The sequence below is a fragment of the Mesoplodon mirus genome (genome assembly GCF_964341445.2).
Source record: "Mesoplodon mirus genome assembly, chromosome: 12".
Taxonomy (NCBI): Eukaryota; Metazoa; Chordata; class Mammalia; order Artiodactyla; family Ziphiidae; genus Mesoplodon; species Mesoplodon mirus.
The window spans coordinates 68,544,824-68,567,149 of record NC_138988.1 but is presented as its reverse complement, the minus strand read 5'-3'; the positions used below and the strand labels follow the sequence as shown (position 1 = coordinate 68,567,149).

Below are 22,326 nucleotides of genomic sequence, written 5' to 3'. Positions count from 1 at the left end.
ATGAATAAAGCTACAAAAGAACAGGGACACATATTAAACCAGCTAAATTTGAGGGTAGATCACATGATACTGTTAGACATTAATACTACTTTATTTAACAGTAGTATGCATGCTGTATCTGTCATTAAGAATATTTTCTGTAGGCCTTTAATATAATTTTCCACAATTCCTAACAAAGAATCTATATTGTATATATTTTGGCACACTAAGTTCTGTAATTATTTTATGCTGAACAATTAAATATTTTATACATTTTATAATTCTGAGACTGTGTGAACTTTCTAACCTAGCTGATTAGTAATTAGATTTTGTTTTTTCATTGTTTCACATTCTGAATTTTTTTACAGCGCATTTTTAACTTCTGACATTATGTCCTCAAAACTGTAAGGAAAATTAAGTCTACACTCACCAGAGATTAGGTGGACGTTGGTAGGTAAATCACGTAACTATTGATTTAAAAACAGTAGCCACGGGACTTACCTTGGTGGTGCAGTGGTTAAGAATCTGCCTGCCAATGCAGGGCACACGGGTTTGAGCCCTGGTCCGGGAATATCCCACATGCTGGGAGCAACTAAGCCTGTGCGCCACAACTACTGAGCTGCACTCTAGAGCCTGCAAGCCACAACTACTGAAGCCCGCATGCCTAGAGCCCGTGCTTCGCAACAAGAGAAGCCACCGCAGTGAGAAGCCTGCACACCGCAGCTAGAGAGAGCCCACGCCCAGCAATGAAGACCCAACGCAGCCAAAAATAAATAAATAAATTTATTTTAAAATATATATATATAGTACATTTGAATTGTATGGTCTTGAAATTGTTCATTGTTTGGAAGGAAGAATAAAAGATGGAGAAAGATCAAAGGCTAGAAGAGGTTTTTTTTCCCCTTTTGTAGTTGCAAACCCTTCCTAAAGCAGATGATGGTAAATTTCTGGAACCGTTTGTAGTGTTCAGCCTCAGTCTTGGCAATTTATGTATGATGTTAAATAAGGAGCCATTCCTAGTCCCCTGAAAATGATCATCTGATTATTAAAAACAGGGTTGGGAATTTCAAATTGATCTCATCAAGAATCAGATTTGTGTGTATGTTTCTCAGTGTTCTATCTCTGGAAGTTAAAGATCCTCCTCTACTGTCTGCCGAAAATTACACACAGAATTTGAAGGTTAGAATGTCTCTATCACAGACTTAATACTGTAGTAAGTTACTTTTTGGAACGGAGAAAACATCCTAGCCTTTTTCAGAATATACAGTATTCTCAATGAGGATGAAATGGTCTTTACCCATGTTAAATGTTAGCCAATGGAATTATTTCCATGTTTTTAACTTTTTAAAAAAGCAAGACAGTAAAATAAAATATTGACAGATTTTGGATTTGGCCCCTAGCATAAAAAATTATTACATGGTGTATGGTAATATTTAATGTTTTGAAACTCTAGTTTGAGAAGGGGATTTGTTATGAGAAGAAAGGTATTTCATTGAAGCAAAACAGGGTAACTTACATGGAAAGAAATTTGTTTCTCTTTTGAATTAGTCTTAGGTTAAAACATACTTATTAAGAAAAATGGAAATGTCATCTTTCCTATCTTAAATTTACCTGCACTATGAACTTTATAAGGTCTTTTTTAAAAAATGAATTTATTTATTTATTTGTTTGTTTATTTGTTTATTTATTTATGTCTGAGCTGGGTCTTTGTTGCTGTGCACGGGCTTTCTTTAGTTGCGGCGAGCCGGGGCTACTCTTCGTTGCGGTACGCCAAGGGCTTCTCATTGCTGTGGCTTTTCTTGTTGCAGAGCATAGGCTCTAGGCACTGCGGGCTTCAGTAGTTGTGGCTTGCAGGCTCTAAAGCGCAGGCTCAGTAGTTGTGCACGGGCTTAGTTGCTCCACGGCATGTGGGATTTTCCCAGACCAGGGCTCGAACCCGTGTCCCTGGCATTGGCAGGCAGATTCTTAACCACTGTGCCACAAGGGAAGCCCTATAAGGTCTTTTAAAATATCTTTGTTGGTCCTAGGTGGACCTCTCAGAATCCATTTGTAGAGACACACACACATTTATATACACACAGGTAGATAAAGTATCTATGCTATATATATTTGCATTATATATGTAACTGTATGTTTGCTATATGTATATATATAAATCAATCCATCTGTCTATACTATGTGACTTCACAGGCTTATTTATATGTGAAACCTTTTTTTTTTTTTAATGAAATCTTGCTACACCAAGAGGAATAAAGTGCATGTACACAGAAAGACTGATGAAAATGTTCATAGCAGCTTTTTCACAATAGTAATGAACTAATGATTCATACAGTGACATAAATGAATCTCAGAAATATTATTCAGAGCAAGAGAAGCCAAGCACAAGTATGTACTATAAGATGCCATTTATAAAAAATACAGGAACAGGCCAAACTTAGGTATGGTGATAGAAATCAGGACAGTGGTTTCTGGGTAAGGGCTGTGGATGACTGGAAAGGGGCAAAAAGGAACTTTTTAGGGTAATGGAAATATTCTGTACCTTGATTTGGGAATCAAGCTATGGAATTCAAGTGTACACTTTTGGGGTAAGTTTTAATTTTCATGTAACTTTTAACTTACAGAACAGTTGCAAGACCAGTACGAGGGACTTCCAGATTCACCAACTGTTGGTGTATACATTTGTTCACATTTACCCAGCTGAATACTTAAGATCCGTGCATTTTATGGTATGTAACTTTTATTTTCATAAGGGAAAACTATAAAAATTTGTTGAAGATGAGAATGACCCTGTTTCTGAAAAAAGTGAAATACCTCAATTTGAAATTAAGCAGTGCTTTAATAATGATGTAGGAGAAGAGAATTACTGACAGTCTTTTGTCTCTACATATATGTATCTATGCTGCTTCTCTTTGAAGTTTCACGGCAGCATATTTCTTTTTTTTTTTTTTTTTGTGGTACGCGGGCCTCTCACTGTTGTGGCCTCTCCTGCTGTGGAGCACAGGCTCCAGACGCGCAGGCTCAGCAGCCATGGCTCACGGACTCAGCCGCTCCGCGGCATGTGGGATCCTCCCGGACCGGGGCACGAACCCGTGTCCCCTGCATCGGCAGGCGGACTCTCAACCACTGCGCCACCAGGGAATCCCGGCAGCATATTTCTGTTAGAAGAAACAAGATCCTGAAAATAATTCAAGGCAAACTGCCAGCCAGGAAACTGTGCTTTATTTTGTTATCCTGTGTAAGTCACCTAGGGAATGAGACTGATACCTAGCGATAGCTTCCTGGGAATTGAAGGTAGTGATAATTCCTGTTAAGAGAGTTGCATACCTTCAGTGTGCTAGGTTTTGCACAAACGTGCAATCTTTACTGTCCTAGAACTCACCAGACAAAGAAGAGGCAAACAAAGCTGGTTGTCATTTTTGGGTGGTATTTATAGTAGGGGGAAGGATTGGTGCTCGTAAACCGTATGAACTAATCTTGATCGTAGGTAAGTGGTAAATCTAAGGTGGTGAATTTGATGCTCACTCTTAGTTTAAACCGTGATTTAAATAGGTTTAATTTAAAGCAAATCACTCTACAGCAGCCCTAAAACCATGTCAGTTGTTTAAAACGTTCAGCGTTTTTTCTCGACTTACTATTTTATATAATCTTAAATATGTGTTCTTCACAATTTAGGATTGGGCATTATTTATGGATATTCATTTTTAATCAGTTTTTTTTGCATCCACATAAGAAATTTGTTTATTTGGTTATCTACTAGAGTGGAATATGATTTGAAGTAACAGAATGACTAGCCAGCAGTTTCAACAAATTAATCATTGATAACTGGGGATGAACATTTATATTGCCTTTACTAACAAAAACCATACATTTATATGGTCTATATATTTTTCTTTAACAAATATAAGTTCTTTGAAGAGAAAAATGACAAATGTCCAACTCAACCAACATGGATAAAAGGAGGACTTTCTCCATTTAATGAACATATTCATGTTCCTCTGAAATGACAGGGCCTTATCTCCCTTTCATATACACTAAATTTCATTGGTCTATTGAGCATGAGTAAAACATTATTTGAAAAGTTTTTAGAATTTTGTTTTGAGTTGTCAAATCCTAACTGCAGATAGAACTTTAAAAATATCTGTAGGTTGCCTTTTTTTTTTTAGACTTTTTTATTATGAAAGTTTCAAACATACACAGAACTGGAAAGAATAATAATGAACCTCCATATACCCATTCTTCAGATTTATTAATTATCAACATTTTGGATAGTGTGCTTTTAAAAACTGATACATTCTCACAAATATTGTAAAATAGTAGTGGTATTAGTGTACCAGATTTTTCTTTCAATTTTTTCAAAAGTTTCGTTGTAAATAGAGAAACCTGAAAAGCAGTGTGTTTTAACTCAGAGACTTAACTTTGGACAATCAGTAATTATGAAACTATTTTTATTCTAAGTTCCTTTCTGTCAATTCATAGCCTGGAAAAGAAAGATTAATTTTTTAGCTTTTTATTTATAATAAATTAGTCCAAATATTCTAATCTATAGAATAAGGTAGTACTGTTCATCTGGTAAGTTAGATTATCTTCAAGGTGTAGTGTCTGAGGAATGCTCTTGTCTAAATGTTTTGCTGTTACTTTCTCTTTCTCTAAAAACTCAGTCATTGCTGTGCTTTTTTAGGCTCCAAATCTATATCTTATGTCTAAACTCCAGGCCTTGCAAAACTGAGGCCCAAATTTTCACTTATGTCTTGAAACTAAATATGTTTAAATACCATCTCTGTAGCAACTGCACACCAACACCCCCTCTCTCCACCCCCAGTCAAAACGCTTCTCTTCCTGACTTTCCTCTTTAGCTGTTTGTGACACCATTATTCTTACTGGTCATTTTTTACTTTTCCTTTGCTTCTTAAGCTCAGTGAGTCACTAAATCACTTTGTTTTTAAATGTCTTTTTATCTTTTCGTCCTTTTTCATTTCCACTCCAGTTGTCCTAATTTGGGTAACATGTTAGCAGGAAGTTATCCCTAATCTATAATGAACTTCATACATATCAAAATTAAGATATGTTCCTAAAGTAAAATAGGGCATTTTCTTCCCTTTCAGAGAAGGCTTCAGTGAGTCTTATAAGCAAACACATAATTTTTAAGGGCTAGGAAATCATTATATTTAAACCAAGGTGATAGAGACGATTTCCAAATCACTCAGCTCAAATAACCTCGTGAACAATGGCCAGCAGGGCCCACAGTTTATCAAGGGATATAGGCAGCAGACTTTCTTGGACCACAGAAATAGCCCAGAATGAGTTCCTTCCAGCCCAGAATATCTGCAGGTGCTTTGCAGTGGGGGAAATACTGAGTGTATATAACACATTTTCAGGACTTCTTGTGTTTTTATGGTAAAAATAAAGATCTGTGGGTTTACCCAAAAACCCTTCTATTCCTTGTGGCATATTTCCTGACGAAGATAGTTCTTATCAAAAAGCCATTGTGCCGAAAGTGACATGATACTCTTACCTCATTACTTTCCCTTCTTTTTACAGGCTCCTAGAATTGACGTTTGTCAGAAAGATAGGAACCTGAGGTTAGTTGGGAAAATATAAAATAGAAATGGGAAAATAAGTGATATCCATTCTACTTCCCACTAGCAGTCGTCCACCCTCCAGTGGTCTTGGGCCTGAGTCCTTTACAAATGGATTGTAGCTTATCAACTTGGCTGCTTTTGGTCAGCTTATGGAGCTCTTTCTTCTTTCTGCTCTTTTGGGAAATGTTTGAATTTCTTCCTGGTAGAAATCAAGACCCAATTTAAGATTACTGACTTTGGGGACAAGAGAATAAAATTTGATATTGTTTTAGATAATCCAGAATATCTGATTATTTTCTTCTATGGGAAGTAGGAATAATATGGGGATTCTGAGATGCTTATGCAGAAATTAATTTAATAGTTATTAAGAGTGGAAAATGGAAGAGAAAATTACACCATTTCTAGGAAGCCTAGTATAGTAGGCATAGACAGGGATGAGATTCAGGACTGTTGCTTGCTACATGATCTTGGGCAAGTTAAAGTTACTTAACCTTACTGAGCCTTATATTAATTGTAAAATGAATGGGTTGGATTAGATAGTGTTCTAAGGTCTTTTTGCAGCTCTGAATTTCTAAAATGAGTGGTTTTTCAGGGGAAAAACTCCTGATTTATATACTGTTCCTGGTTAATGATTTTTTCAGTGATTGTTTCACCTTCGTATTTTTCTGTTTCCATTAGACGTTAGGAAAGAAATAATTAAAGGAGTCAGTATTCGCAAAATGAATTAGATTTTAGTGTTTTCATTTATCTACATCTCTCTACTGGATTTATTCTGGACTCACTTTCACCTTCTATTTGTGTCCACTCTCCTGCTTTTCTTGCTTTTTCTTAACTTTGCTATACAGTGTGACTTTCATCTCCCTCTTTTTGCTGCTTCTCCTTGCTGTCCATTGCCCATATTTCATTATGGACATGGAATTTGCCAAATAGACCCTTGAGTCTGAGCTACTGATAAATTTAGACATTCTAATAGTTGTCAGGATTAGTGGGATCCTTCTACTCGATAATACAGAAAGTAGAGAGATGAGTCCTAGGGTAGAGGGAGTGGGGGAAGCCTGAAGAGAGAAGGAATGGGATGGAAGAGTTTCCAAGGACTATTTAGATATTTTGATTTAAAATATAAGTTAAAATCTTCCTTAAGTTTTGATGATGGTGGCTCTGCCTGTGATATCAAAGTTTGGTCCTGAAGTCTTAGTGCACTGTGAGTTTCATGAGGGCAGCAGCTGTGCCTCTAATTCTGAATCCCTGGTGTTCAGCATAGTGCTGCAGAGTAAGTGAAAGTTGAACTGAGTTGTTGTTAGGACTGATTCTTTCTTCAGGGTGTTTTGTGGTTGGCTGGAGATTAAGATTCTGATTAGACCCTTAAGTAAGACTGTCACCACCACTTTGTGATATGGGTCAAGATATGTAGCTTCTCTCTAAGCCTCAGTTTCTTCATCTATAATAATGGGAGGTGCAGGCAGTATTAATACCTACCTAAGGGTTGTGAGGAATAAATGAGACAATACATATAAAGTACTTAGCCCAGAACCTGGCATATGTCTTCAATAAATATTAAATGCTATTATAGTCTCATTAATAAGCACTTCTGTGTTCCAGATAATAAGTCCTGTTAGGTTCTAAGTAGTGTTGTTACAGAATAAATAAGACAAGATCCTGTCCTTAGAAAAGATAGAACATGTGCACAAAAGATAAATAACAACCTAGGTCTTGTGGTAAGTGACAAAGGAGCGGTTTACTTAAGGTCTCAAGAGGCAAGAATAATTGCTAAGCAGGTGAGAACTTCAGGAAGGTGACAGAACTCCATCTAAACCTTGTAGGACTAGTTAGCAAGTTAGGAGGACAGACTCCTTGGAGCCAGTTTGCCTGTGTTGGAATCCTGGCTCTGTTACTGTGTAATCTTTAGCAAGTTACTTGACCTCCTTCCTAGGATGTTGAGAGAATTAAATGAGTTTATACATGTCAAGTGCTTAGAATGGTGCCTCAAACATGGTTAGAGCATGATAAATTGTTATTATAACTTGAAAGAAGGGAGAAAGCATTTGACAGAACACTGAGTGACAATGAAGGGGAGATTTCATAGGTTTGTCTGAAATGATGAAGCCAAATGGACTAGAGGGAATAACCTGTTGGAAAATAGTGAGTGATTATGTTAGGGCAGAATTATGAATGATTAAGCCAGGGAGTATGGCATCTTTTCCATATGTACTGGGGGAACTTGGGAAGATTTCTTGGGTTATTTGTAAAGCATTCTTGAGTGTTACAAATAACATTTCTAAGTCTGTATCTCTAGCATTTCTCACTATCTCTCCTGATGTCATATAACTGAAACTACTATCATATTAATTTTGACAGTGAAGCTCATGATCCTCTATTCTGAACCATTATGCCTCTTTAATTTGTCCATTTGTTTTTGTAAACATGTATTTTGGGCTTTCTCTTTTTCTGTCCATATTCTAGTTGTTTACATAATTCTTATTCCTTTTCTCCAGAGTTTAGTGGGTTTCTGCTATTTTCCTCTCTGTCCTCAAAAATCCCAGTCTAGATCCTAAATCAATGAAGTCATAAAGTAGAAAGGGCCAGGGAGAGGGAAAAAGGGGGAGGAAGTTAGGGAAGTATGCTCTAGTCCAGCAGTCTTACTGTACAGATGAGACGTTGAGGTCCAGAGGAAGTAAAGTCAGGATCCACAGCTAATTAATTAGTGGCCTGTACCTTTCAGAGCTAAATCAGGACTGCTTTTTTACTGTCGTCCTAGTATGATTCTTAACCATCTGGATGGGAATTACAGTAGTATTACCAATAATCTTTCTACTAACAGCTATCAAACACCAAGGTAAGAAATAATTTTACTGCCAGGAATAATGTGGTAATAATTCACTCTATTCTCATTGAGAAGCCCATGATCACACTTCTTGGACGGGCATTACTATTCTTAAAGTGATATTTAAAACCAAGGCTCCAGGGCTTCCCTGGTGGCGCAGTAGTTAAGAATCTGCCTGCCAATGCGGGGGACACGGGTTCGATCCCTGGTCTGGGAAGATCCCACATGCCACGGAGCAGCTAAGCCTGTGTGCCACAACTACTGAGCCTGCACTCTAGAGCCTGTGAGCCACAATTACTGAAGCCTGTGCACCTACAGCCCGTGTTCTGCAACAAGAGAAGCCACCGCAATGAGAAGCCTGCACACTGCAAGGAAGAGTAGCCCCTGCTCACCGCAACTAAAGGAAACCTGCGCGCAGCAACGAAGACCCAAGACAGCCAAAAATAAATAAAATAAATGTATTAAAAAAATAAAATTAAAAAATAAAACCAAGGCTCCAAAATCTTCTTTAGGAACAAAAGGCTTTCTTTCTTTTATTTTTAGAGTTGTAAATTATAAATATAATAGTGTTGTAAACATAAATACCATTCTCAAAAAAAGTGGACTTCTGTTTCTGTCATGGTGGAACACAGGTTCTTTTACAGAGTGATTGATAGTCCAGTAAGATTAGCATGAAAAGTTAGGAACTATTGTACTTCCACCTCACAGCCCCCAGCTGTGTACTTCTACTAGTACAGTAGTCTCTAACTTTACATCTTCCTTCGTCTCTTACATTTTACCGTACGCCACACATAATGGTGAGAAACTTACTTAAGCATTGTTTTCTTCTATATTGGTTTCCTACCTAGATGCAATGTGTTGGAATGTCTTTTATAAAGCCCTAAGCTTAGTGTCTGGATACTCTAGTTGCTCAATAAGTACTCCCTTCCCTTTTTACACAGAGCACGTAATTTTTTCTCATTAATGTCATTTCTTCATCTCCAAGTCACCATCACACTACTTTTCTTCCCTTGAAATGTCTTGTTTTAACTTTGACAAGATGCTCTCCCTGCATTTTGAAAATTTGTGTGACATACAAATACTTTTTAGTCACTTTAAGCATAATTTTGTCATAAAATTATTTCACAGCTGGCAATCTTTTCAGGTTCTATATTCTTTCCCATGATTAAAGAAAGAAAAAGTGTCTTGGGTTACATAAAAATACCCTCGACCTCTCTGCTCATCCTGCCATATTCCTTAAAAAAAAAAAAAAGAAAAGAAGACTTCTAACTGGATTCATTTTTACTGAAATACTAATTTTTCTTTATCATTTTCAAACACTGTGAAGTTGAATTGTATAATACACAAATATCTATACAAAAGAATTTTTTCCATGTCCTCAGTGCTTTGTATCAGATCACTTAGTTGTATTTCCCATGGTTTGGTTTCTTTTTCCTGTCTTCATTTTTCTGAAGGGAGAAGGGATTTTTTTCTCTCTTATGATCTGTGACTTGTTTTGTATTTAGATGATTACTCTTTATAACAAATTTTAACTTCTATTTATGCTATTAGGGGGGAAGAGAAATGCTTCAAAATTAAATTTTAGATTTCTTTTTTGAGGACTGTGTGTGTGTGTGTGTGTGTGTGTGTGTGTTTCTCTCAGCCCCTTTCTTCAGATAATATATAGGAGTTTGTTTTTAAATTTTTTTTATGTTGAACTGTTTTATTGTTGTTTGAAAGAAGTCTGTTAAGCTATATTTTATGAGTGGTTACTAGCCTTTCCTTGTAAATTTATAGAGTAATAGTACTATAAATTCTACTCTATATAACTATATGTTATATATACTATATATAATACTGTATGATATATGTTATATATACAACATAAATATAGTATATATTAATACTATATACTATGCTGTATAGTATATAATAATGCTGTATAAATTATATAGTAATTTATATAGTAACACATTTTGCTGTTAACTTCATCCTTAGAATATTAAGTTTTTTGTAATTTAACTTCTTTGGGTATGTCTTGCAATTCTCATATGTTGAGAGAGAAAGGAACAGTTGGTTTTTGTAACTTTTATATAAATTATTTGGCTGTCTTCTTCCATTTATTATCATTTTCTATTTTTTTATTTATGGCTTCTAAAAGTGAAGAGCTTTAATATTATGCATTCTTGTAGACTGTAGTCTTTGTTACAAAATGTGTTCATTTCTCTTTTCCATGTTTAATATGACTATGCTTAGGTTTTTTGTTTAATTCATGGTATATTTTTGTTTAGTTTTCAGCTGGATTTGTCAGTTTGGGTTGTAGTTTCTTTTCATCTTCGTGTTGTTTTTGTTCATTTTCTTAATATCTCATTTTATCTCCACTTAACAAACTTTTTGGTATTACCATATACTGAATATTTTCATATATGTGTGTGTCTATAGTTTCTAAACAAGTGTGACCAAGTTTCCCTCTTTTCTTAAGATTCCTAGGCTATTTAAATATTTTTATACCTGTTGTCATTTTGCATCTAAAATGCTGATAACAGTAAATAAGATTTTAGTACACTTTATGTGAGTTAATTTTTTATGACAATCTTAACTTTGCCAGACCAATTTTGTTAGTGAATTAAAAACATTTAAAAATTACTAATCCTCCTAATCTAGTGTCCCTAATTTAGTAATTTGTTTTGATCCGTGTGTCATTTTACCAGTCTTTTATTTTGAAGACTTGCCAATGACTTTTCTAAAAGTGAATCATGAATTATGTGAAACAATTAACTTTGAAAGGGGAAAATAAATATACATTTTAGGACCTACATTTTATATAAATTGGATTAACAGATTATTCAGTGATGTAAAGATATAATCTTTTAAATTAAGTTTCTTTATACTCTATATTCATTGAGAAGATTTGATAGCTTGTAATTAAAACTAAAAAGGCAAGAAACATTAAAAACAAAGTCAGAAATTAAGCATAAATCACTTGAGAAATAAGGAGCAGGATGAGGGAGTGGAAAGAAATCTTTACAGCAATAATCTGAGGCAAAATATTTTCTGTATTTGAACATTAAATTTAGCTCTGAGCTTCCTGGCAAGCAGGAGAAAAAAGGAAACAGGATGGGTTTCATAGTTATTGTCTGATAAAGAAAGCTTATCAGTTTTTCATGGGAGAGAAACTTTTTCTGAGTTCTAAGTTATAAAAGGAGGTTATGTGAATTCTTAATAAGGAATATAATTTATATTTCCATTTTATAGCTTAATTCCTGCTATTGCTGTGTTAGCTGTGATATACCATTTATATGCACTGTAGTTATATTTGGTCATATTAAGTTCACATCCACTGTTGTCAGGAGTGGAAATACCATGGCTAGGGTGTGTTTATGTATTGCCTCTAGAATTGTAGCCATTGACGAACAGGAAACTGAAAGCTAAAAGTTCAGGAAATGTATTGTATTTAGACTTTGTGGAAAAAATATATATGATACTTAACTACTGAAATCCATGGCTGTTTGAAGACTGAAAAATTTATGTGTGCATTTAGTTAGAGAATAATATTATGGATTCTTATAACAATGCTGTCAGATGCTTAAATATGATAATAAATACAGTATGCACATCGTGTGCCAGGAAAATTGTGCAATGCTAGAAAAAATGCAGTGGATTATAATATGTGTTCAGCTATACTCTCAAGAAATAAAACAGCTGGCACAGCAGTTGAATTCTTCAAGGATATCTTATTTTCAGAGAATTACAGAGTTTTGGTTTTAGTTTTAGTTCCAGGGAAGGGGAGAGGTCCCTGTTTTACAAGACAGTCCATTTCACTCTTAGGAAATTCTAATGGTTAAGTTTTATTTTCTCATATTGCATTGAAGTTTGTTCCCCTGTAATTTATTAATATACTCTATAGTTTTCTTAGTGTTGAAAGGAAAATGGTTAACTGATAAAGATTATTATTTTTTTAAATAAAGATGATTTTTTTTAAAAATTTATTTATTTATTTATTTTGGCTGCTCCGGGTCTTAGTTGTGGTATGCGGGATCTAGTTCCCCGACCAGGGACCGAACCTGGGCCCCCCTGCATTGGGAGCGCGGAGTCCTACCCACTGGACCACCAGGGAAGTCCCGATAAAAATTATTTTAAAAGTTAAATATATTTCAAATGCTTGGGTTTGGGATTTTTTTTGTTTGTTTTAGGATGGTGGCATTTTAGGTGCCTCATGAAATACTACCTGTAGGAGCTTTATTTTTGAAGTTGTTTAAAAGATTTCTGTCAGAGGATAAGTGATTAACATATATGCTGCATAACCTGTATTTTCTTACTGTTTCTATACTTAGCTATTTTAACAGGATGTGATTTATATGGTTTCAGCATTCTTTGAGACAGCATCAAGTTTTAATAGCTTTTTAGAAACGGGAATTTTCTAATATTGTATTTTTGTTGCTGTTCTGTTTCAACAAAAGCGATCAGTTATGACTGTTTTCACTGCCAGTTTTGTGATTTGAAGTTATAGTCACACAGAATATTCAGGGACCACATTAAATGAGAATTCTATTTATTACAAAGTTCTTCTAGGAAATTTAGCTGTATTATATGTCAGCACTTATAATCATTTTAATAGCCTCATTAAAATTAGCCTCTTTTCAGGATTGATTTGGATTTGGATCTGTTAGGGTCATGTGTTCACCTCTGAACTGTTGGGGTGGCCAAGGGGATAAAAAGCTCTGACTGGCAAAGACTGGGGATTGGGCCCACCCCAGGAGGTGAGGAGCAGTGATTCCCCAGTGGAAAGTCCCAGAATGCTGTTTGCAGCAGAGGTTGGAATGGGCTCTGGGCTGACAAAACAAGGAGTCTCGACAAGGCCATACCATAAAGGGCCTTGTATAATGGGTTAGGGGGTTGGACTTTAGGCAGTAGCTGATCTGTTGTTGCAACAGAGGGTTTTCAAAAACAACGTTTACTTCCTTCTTATTGTATAGTAGTACATGGTTATTGTAGAAGAATTTAGTAAGAAAATACAAATGAAGAAAATAAAAATTTCCTATAATGTTTTTTTCTTTTGAATTTTCTTAGCTAATTTCCCTTAAATTTCATTTAACATCTAAATTACTTTTTAAATTTTGTTCATTTGAAGTGGTGCTTGTTCAGTTGTTCTTTCACAAATTGTGTTTCTGTTAACTTTTTAAATTAATTATGAAGGAAATAGGAGTTAATAACATTTAAAGCTTTTGTTTTTGTTTGATGTAATTATTCTATTAATTTGTGTCTATTTTATGGGAAACAGTAGGCATAATAGGCATAATGAGAACACAGACCTGGAAGTCAAAGTGGTTCTTACAGGAGAAACTGGAAAAATGGAGCAGGGACTAGGTCTGTCTTGTTCACAGTTATGGCAGTATCATCAGGCACAATGCCTGACATATAGTAAGTGTTCCATAAGTAGTTGCTGAATGAATGGATGAGTTTCTCATTAAGCACTTTGAGTAGCTCATATTTCCTGCAATGTGGATAATCAAGATCAATTATATTCATCCAAAGTTAAGAGTCTTTGCTGTGCTCTGCCCTTTTTTAAAAATAAATAAATTGATTATTTATTTTAAAAGATACATATGTGTGTATGTACATGCACACACACACAGTACAAAAAGTAAAAATCCCTTGTTTCTTCCCCTGAATCCCATTCTCCAGAATTTGCTATTATTAATGGTTGGTATATTTTTTCTAGATATTTTCTTGCATTTACAAATGTATATGCATTTTTTCATACAAATAGAATAGTAATTTACACTGTTGTATAACTTGCTTTTTCCCCCTTCATGCCATTCTTAAACATCTTTCCCTATCAATTCATATATAACTGCTTCTTTATTTTTTTATTTTTAAAATTCTTATTTATTTTTGGCTGCGTTGGGTCTTTGTTGCTGCGTGCGGGCTTTCTCTAGTTGCGGTGAGTGGGGGTTACTCTTTGTTGCGGTGCGTGGGCTTCTCATTGCAGTGGCTTCTCTTGTTACGGAGCATGAGCTCTAGGTGCGCAGGCTTCAGTAGTTGTGGCTTGCAGGCTCTGGAGCGCAGGCTCGGTAGTTGTGGCACATGGGCTTAGTTGCTCCGCGGCATGTGGGATCTTCCCGGACCAGGGCTGAAACCCATGTCCCCTGCATTGGCAGGTGTATTCTTAACCACTGTGCCACCAGGCAAGTCCTGCTTCTTTATTTTTAATTGCTGCATAATATTCCATTGTGGAGATGTATAATAATAGTCAATTAAGGAAATTTCAATTGTTCCCCCCTCCCTTTTTTTTAACCATTACAACAGTGTTTAATATTCCTTCCACATATAATTTTGTTTTCTTCTGTGAGAATATAGGTAATTTCCCGGAAGTGCTATTGCTGGGCTAAAGGATATTTGCACTTACACTTTTTATAGATGTTGGAAAATTCACCCTTAAAGATAGTATACTACTTTGCACTCTCATTTAAGGATATGAGGTGTTATTTTTTGATAACTACATACTTTCATTTTGTGGATTAGAAGGGTTCAGCTTTTGAAGATGAATCCTTAGGGTAATTTGAGTTGTCAGAAGATGATGGATTAAGTCATATATTCCCACTGCCTGACATAAGTAGTTGAAGTCAAGTGAAAGATGGTGGACTGTACTCTCTACAGACCTATAGTGTGCATTGCACTGATCCAGATGTGGAAGATCAAGTTGCTGGTTTTCTAGGGTTTTGTCTCCTTAATATGTTTAAGCTAAACGTTCATGAGTGACAGTCTGAAGGGGTGGAAGGCCCTGAGTGCTGATTTGAGAAGTTTAGTTTTATTATGCTGGGGAACTCTTCTAAGTCCTTGAACTGGGGTGTGTACCGTGTGAGAGAGGTTTACTGGCAGTATGTACAGAATGAATGGAAGGGAGTAGGCTGGAGGTAGGCAGGTCAGCTGGAGGGCTGTGGTGACTCAGGAAGGAAAGGAAGAAAACCCAGAATGTGGTGATAGCTATGGAATTGGAAAGTAAGATAGTAGGAAACACAATGAACAGTTGGCAGGTCCTGTTGATTAAATAGAGAAAAATTAAAGTTGTAGGAGAATAACCAGACAATAAAGATGATAAAGTAAATGGAGAAGGAGCCAATTTTGAAAAAGTGAATTTTCTTTTAAAAATAGGGATAAAAAAGGGTCCTGAAGTACTGAGTATCTATAGCCAGGCAATTTGGGAGAGATTAAAAACAGGAGAAGGGAAGAGGGAGAAATTATAACTAGATCTGGAAGTTATCTTAATAGAGGCCATATTTGAAATTAAGAGTGGATGAGTTCTGGTATGAAGTGGTTGACAGGGGAAAAGCTGTTGATTGAAAACTGCTTTTTGAAAAGAGATACTTGCAATAATAGGAGATGGGATGAAAGAATAATCAAGGAAAGAAGTAGGTAATCTGAGGAGTAGGAAAAGAATCAGGAGCAATGTTACTGGGATCTCACTTTCATTCTTTTTCTCTACATATGATACTGTATTTACTGGATGTTTTCCAGGTAGCCACCATGTTCTTTCTTTGGTGTAATACCTCAGAAAATTTTGGTGTGAATATTTTAAAGATGGAGTTAGTTTTATTCCTGAAGTTGACTATTATACTTGAAAAAAGCTCTTGGAAAAGTAGTTTTGGTGTCATGTGCTATGTTCCTTCTGGTTTCATAAAATCTTTGCATCTTGTTTTAATATCTGTGGGTCTAAAACAAGAAAAAGTACAGCTTATAGTTGAATAGATGAAAGTCCAGATACCTTGTGCATTTTAACTGATCATTTTATTTTTTATTTTTATTTTTTTTTCTTTTTGCGGTATGCGGGCCTCTCACTGTTGTGGCCTCTCCCGTTGCGGAGCACAGGCTCCGGACGCGCAGGCCCAGCGGCCGTGGCTCACGGGCCCAGCCGCTCCGCGGCATATGGGATCCTCCCAGACCGGGGCACGAACCCGTATCCCCTGCATCGGCAGGCGGACTCTCAACCACTGCGCCACCAGGGAGGCCCCTTAACTGATCATTTTAAAAATGTTTCCTGGCGATTGAAACTTGGCTAATAACAAATGATAAGATGCATGTCTTTTTAGAAGAACATAGCATGAATTTAGAGTACACTATCTTGGTGCTTGTCTGGATGGAGCCTATTCACTGGAAGTAATCTAGAATCAAAGCCAGGAACCTGCAACTTCACTTGACTCAGTGTGTGAGATGGTTCGAGTGCAGGCTCAGAAGTCATTCTGCCTTGTTCCACTGTGCACTAGCAATATTATGCACCTGAATTTCGCCATCTGGAAACGCTAATAACGGTTCCTGTTATCAGGGTAATTGAGAGGATCCATCCTGGAACTTATATTCTAGTAAAGAGAGACGGGAAACTTACAGATAAATACATGTGCCCGGTGGTAAGTGGAGGGAAAAAAATGGTAGGATTGATTGCCATTGTTTCTTGCTCTTTTATATTGGGTAATAGGGAGGGCCTTTCTGATAAGAAAGTGTTTGAACAGAGACCTGACGGAAGTGAGGGAGCAAACTGTGCAGCTGTTTGGGGCAAGAGTTCCGGGCAGAGGGGGCAGCAAGTGCAGAAGCCCTGAGTAGGGGTGTATTGAAGGGTACAGCAAGAAAGCCAGTGTCACAAAAGCAGAGTGAGTGAGAGGAGGAGCAATAGGAAATAATTTCAGAGATAGCCACTGACCGGCGTGTGGGGTTTTAAGCATAAGAACGACTGGATTTTATTCTGTGTGAGATGGGAAGCTCTTGGAGGATTGCCAGAGAAAAAAATTTTTCAAGTCAGTCTGATTGTCACTTCTTTTCTTTAAAATGCTTCAGTTCTCTATTTCCTTTGGAATAAAGTTCAAATGCCTTATTCTGGCACACAGAGTCCTTCACAGTCAGGCCTCTGCCTATTTATTTAGCATCATCGGCCTCCTTCCCACATGTACACTTCACTTTAGCTAAATTGGATTACATGCAGTTCCCTGCATGGGTCACCATGATTTGTGTCTTTGTGTTTTTCTGCATGCTGTTTGCCCTGGGAGAAACTCTCCTCCTCAGCTCCCATGGTCATTGGCTCTGCTTTAGAGGGTCCTCTTTGTGTTCCCAGAGCACCCTGTACCTTGTTCTGTCACCATTCCCTCCCCTAGCCACTTTGTACTCAAGCCGCATAGTCTTGGAATGTGCTGTGTTCTTTTACCAGCCTTGATTTTACTCTTGCCACACCCTTGCCAGTTGAAATTATGTCCACCCTTCGAGAACCAGCTCAAACACTGCTGTCTTTTCTCTACTTTATAAACCTTTATAAACTCTGCTCTCTTTTCCCTACCCTCATAAATACTTCATAGCTCGATTATAATCAATCATAGTTACCTTACCATTAAAATGTTTCTTTGCCTTACCTCACACAAAATCCTTGGCCTTACTCATTTTCAGTTTCTATTGTAGCCCCCAGTATAGGGTCTTGTACAGATTTCACGTTCAGTAGATGCTCCAGATATGCAGGATTCATATGATAATTAGAAAACTATTAGGTTTCAAGCTGCTAAGGATCAAAAGCAGCAAAAATGAACAGTTAAAGTGAGACGCCTGTTAAATTAACAGAACAAATTTATTATAACATAACGTTGATGATGGCATGATTACTCTGGTTCTCTCATATATTTACTACTAGTGCCAAAAACTAGTGCACCCCTTTTGAAATGTAGTTTGGCACAATGTATTCAGTCATATAAATGTCCATGTTTTTTGAGGTGGTGATACCACTTCTGGAAGTCATCTTCAGAAAATAGCACAAACTAGAATAACAATTATAATAGCTACCTCTACCACTAATGTTGATAGTTTACTATGTGACAGGCACCATGCAGAGCCCTTTACATGCGTTACTTAATTTAATTCTCAGAATTCCAAGAGGTGTGAATACTGTTAACCTCATGTCATATATGGGGAAATTGAGGCACAAAGAAGTTAACTGACTTGCCCGAGATCATACAGCTGCTATGTTGTCAAGCCAAGATTCCTACTAACAGAATTCATACCCTTAATTATATGATATGGTAAAAGCCTAGGCACAAAACTGTTCATAGCAGTGTTACATAGAATAGATAAGTTGGAAGCAATGTATATCATTAATTATGGTCCATCCATTCAATAGAATAATAGAAAGCTGGATAATAGAATAGATTTATTGAAATAAAATTCACATAGCATAATATTCACCCCTTTTATTTATTTATTTTTTATTTTATTTTTTTTTGGTGGTACGCGGGCCTCTTACTGTTGTGGCCTCTCCCGTTGCGGAGCACAGGCTCCGGATGCGCAGGCTCAGCGGCCATGGCTCATGGGCCCAGCCGCTCCGTGGCATGTGGGATCTTCCTGGACCGGGGCACAAACCCGTGTCCCCTGCATCGGCAGGCGGACTCTCAACCACTGCGCCACCAGGGAAGCCCTATTCACCCCTTTTAAAGTGTACAAGTCATTGGTTTCCAGTATATTCACAGAGTTATACAACTATCACCATTATCCCACTTCAGAACACTTTATCACCCCCAAAGGAATCTCATACCCGTTAGCAGTCACTCCCTATTTCCCTGTTACCCTAGAAGATCACCAGTCTATTTTCTGTCACTATAGATTTGCCTATTCTGGACATTTCATATAAATGGAATTGTACAGAATATGGCATTTTGTGTCTGGCTTTCATTTAGCATAATATTTCATGGTTCACCCATGTTGTAGCATGTTATCAGTACTTCATTGCTTTTCATTGCTGAATAATATTCCACTGTATGGATATAGCACATTTTGTTTATCCATCATTGACTAACGATCATTTGGGTTGTTTCTACTCTTTAGCTATTATGAATAATGCTGTTATGAACATTCATGTACAAGTTTTTGTGTGGACATGTTTTTATTTTTCTTGGAATTGTTGATCAAATGATAACTTTAACTTTTAGAGGAACTGCCAGACTGTTTTCCAAAGCAGCTGCATCATTTTACCTTTCCACTAGCAATGCATGAGGGTTTCACCTTCTCCACATCTTTGTCAATACTTGTTATTATCTGTGTCTTTGCCAATAGCCATCCTAGTGTGTATGGAGTAGTATTGCATTGTGGTTTTGATTTATATTTCCCTGATGACTAATGATGTTGAACATCTTTTCATGTGCTTATTGGCCATTTGTAAATCTTATCTGGAGAAATGTCTGTTTGAATCCTTTGCCCCTTTTTTAACTGAGTTATTTTCTGTTATTGAGTTAAAGGAGTTAAAGGAGTTCTTAGTATATTCTAGATACAGTCTCATTATCACTCTTACACTGAGGTCTTTGGTCCATTTTGAGTTCCTTTTTGTATATTGTGTGAGGTAGGGTGTCCAACTTTGTAATCTTTTGCATATGGAGATCCAGCACCATTTGTTGAAAAGGCTGTTCTTTCTCCCATTGAATTGTCTTGGCACCTTTTTCAAATATCAGTTGTCCATAAGTGTAAGAGTTTATTTATCAGCTCTCAGTTCTATTCCATTGACCTATGTGTCTGTCCTCATCCTAGTACCACACTGTCTTGATTACTGTCACTTTGTAGTAAGTTTTAGAACCATGACGTGAGTCCTCCCAACTTTGTTCTTTTCAAGGTTGTTTTGGCTGTTTTATTCTGTTTGCTGTGAACCTGTAACTGCTCTTAAAAATAAAGTCTGTTTTTAAAAAAGGCTCCCTGAATTGTAATGTTGGGATTATGGTGAATTCTTTTCTCCTTTCTTTATTTCTCAAACTTTCTGTAATATATAACTATATTTTATTTATAATTTTAAAATTTTAAGTTTAAGTTTTGGCTAATAGAATACTTTTTTTTTTTTTTTTTTTTTTTTTTAAACTCGAGAGGCAGCTCTTAGCTCTGTAGCTAAAAACCAGAGTTACCTAACTTTCCAGGAAGAATGTATGAAAGTGAAGAGCTGGGACATAACGTTATGGTTAGAATGAGCCAGTCTCAGATTTAACACTCAGCTCCATGAATGCTCCTTTCTGTCGCCAGTTTCCTTCAGTTTCTTTTTCGCCTTCTCACTTTCCATTAAAAGCCCTCCCTCACACGCTAAGACTTTCCTCAGAACATTTAGGTGAAATTTTTGGAATCTGGCTAGTCTGTATAATTGCCATTGAGAAATGGAAAGAATTGTGATTAAGTAGCATGAGGGCAAGGAGCCAGATAATGCAGTCCGAGCCACAGAAGTCACTTTGATGGAAGGTGATTTTGGGTGAGGGGGGGAGTCATCCAAGCAGAGCTCTTTATGGCCTTCTCTGCTCTTGTTGTGTTCTATCAATTTTTTTGCACCTGTATATGTTGTTTTCTTATGAAATCATATGCTGAGGGCAGAGATCTGCAGATGGTGCTAGGGCTAGTTAAAAGTTTAAATAGACACACAGAGAAACAAGCCACGTGACTTGGTGACAGCCTGCTCTTCCTATGTTGTTTGTAAGTACCACTACAGAGTGTGCATGTTCTAAAGTTTGGGGACTTTCTTTCCAGTTGAAGCAGTGTTAAAATCTCAGTTTATTATTTTTTTTGCATATAATAGGTGTCCATTTGAGGTTTGTTCCAAAACAAAAGCAAGTTTTACAGACCTGCTAAAGACTGTTAATACCAGTGACAACCACAAGCCAACTTTTTTGTAGCATTGTGACTTTGAAGTATTAAGATGATTAACAATGTATTTTTTTAGTTGAATTAATCAAAGGAAGGGGAAAACAGTTTTTAACTCAGATTTTTAAAAATTGTGGTATATTTATTAATGGCATTTAGAAATGTAAAATCATAATGTTTTTATTCTTATAAGGCTTAAACTTATCATTTTCTTACATAGATTAAAGAAAAAAATGAGATACCACAATTATCCAAATTTCCAGAAATATGCACAAAACCATAGTTTTGACTGCTGTCTTAAGATCAAGTACCTGCCATTTTAGGAGAGAGATGTTTACTGTCAATTACAGGCTTTGACTTTTGTATTGTCGTGGAAAAACTATATCCTTCAAATTTCAGACTGTCAAAATTAGTTCTAAATAATGTTTATTTTATAAGATATTTTCTTGCCACTTGAAATTCCATTCATAGTACTTGTGTCTTTTTACTGTGTCTCCCTTTTTCTGGCTTAAAAAATATACTTGTGGGCTTGTGCTTCTGGCCAAGGTGGAATAACAGAGATTGGATTTACTCTCTTGGCTGTAATCACATAACTAACAAACAAACAAACAAAAACCCCAGAAATACGATATGAAGTTTCAAACACTGACCAACTGGCAGCACAGGACAATGATTCCCAAGAAAGCAGAAACAAACAGATGAACCCTACAATTATCCTAGCTTACTGCCTGGAGAGAGTTTCTAGGCTGCAGCATAAGGAGGGGAATCCTAGGCGGAGCCCATCAGTCTCCCTAGTTGAGGAGACAGAGCTGGAGGCCAAGGAGGCTGTAGTTTGGAGAAGAGAGAGCTGCACAAGGAGGAAACTCCAAAGGTCTGCAGAGAGTCTCCCTTAAGTCTTCATATGAGTAATGATTAGTTCTTATGTTGTATGGAAGCCACCTGAAGCCAGGAACCACCCAAAAGGAGTAGAGGGGATAATCCCTGATTCTTTTTCAGGGTTAAAAATAGTTTGTGTTCCCACCAGCCATAGGAAAAAACCTCATAAGTCACAGAACATTGGGTAGAGTACTCAGAGGGTATTGCCCCAGCACTGGTGCAAATGTAGACCTAAACTATAGACTGCTGTGATCCCTTCTAACAAAGCTTAAAAATAGGCCTCAAAAGGATCAAACTGTTTCCAAGTAATTTAACTGCATCCCAGAACAAAGCTCAATATGTATAGTTATACAAAAATATCTAGCACTGTATTACCAAATAACAAGTGTTGGTGTGGATGTGGAGAAAAGGGAACCCTTGTGCACTCTTGGTGGGAATATAGATTGATACAGCCACTAT

The 22,326-nt window shown here is 36.7% G+C and overlaps 1 protein-coding gene across 7 annotated transcripts in view; it reads left to right on the top strand.

Annotated features, from left to right (window-relative positions):
• Nucleotides 1-22,326, top strand: part of FKBP5 (FKBP prolyl isomerase 5) — a 107,326-nt gene that overhangs the window by 2,912 nt on the left and 82,088 nt on the right. For 5 of the 7 annotated variants that reach the window (XM_082637267.1, XM_082637266.1, XM_082637268.1 and 2 more), the window contains one exon: nt 2,601-2,705. The exons of the other annotated variants lie outside the window; for them this stretch is intronic. The gene's annotated coding sequence lies outside the window, so the exon portion shown is untranslated. The remainder of the gene's footprint in view (nt 1-2,600; nt 2,706-22,326) is intronic. 7 annotated transcript variants of the gene reach the window in all.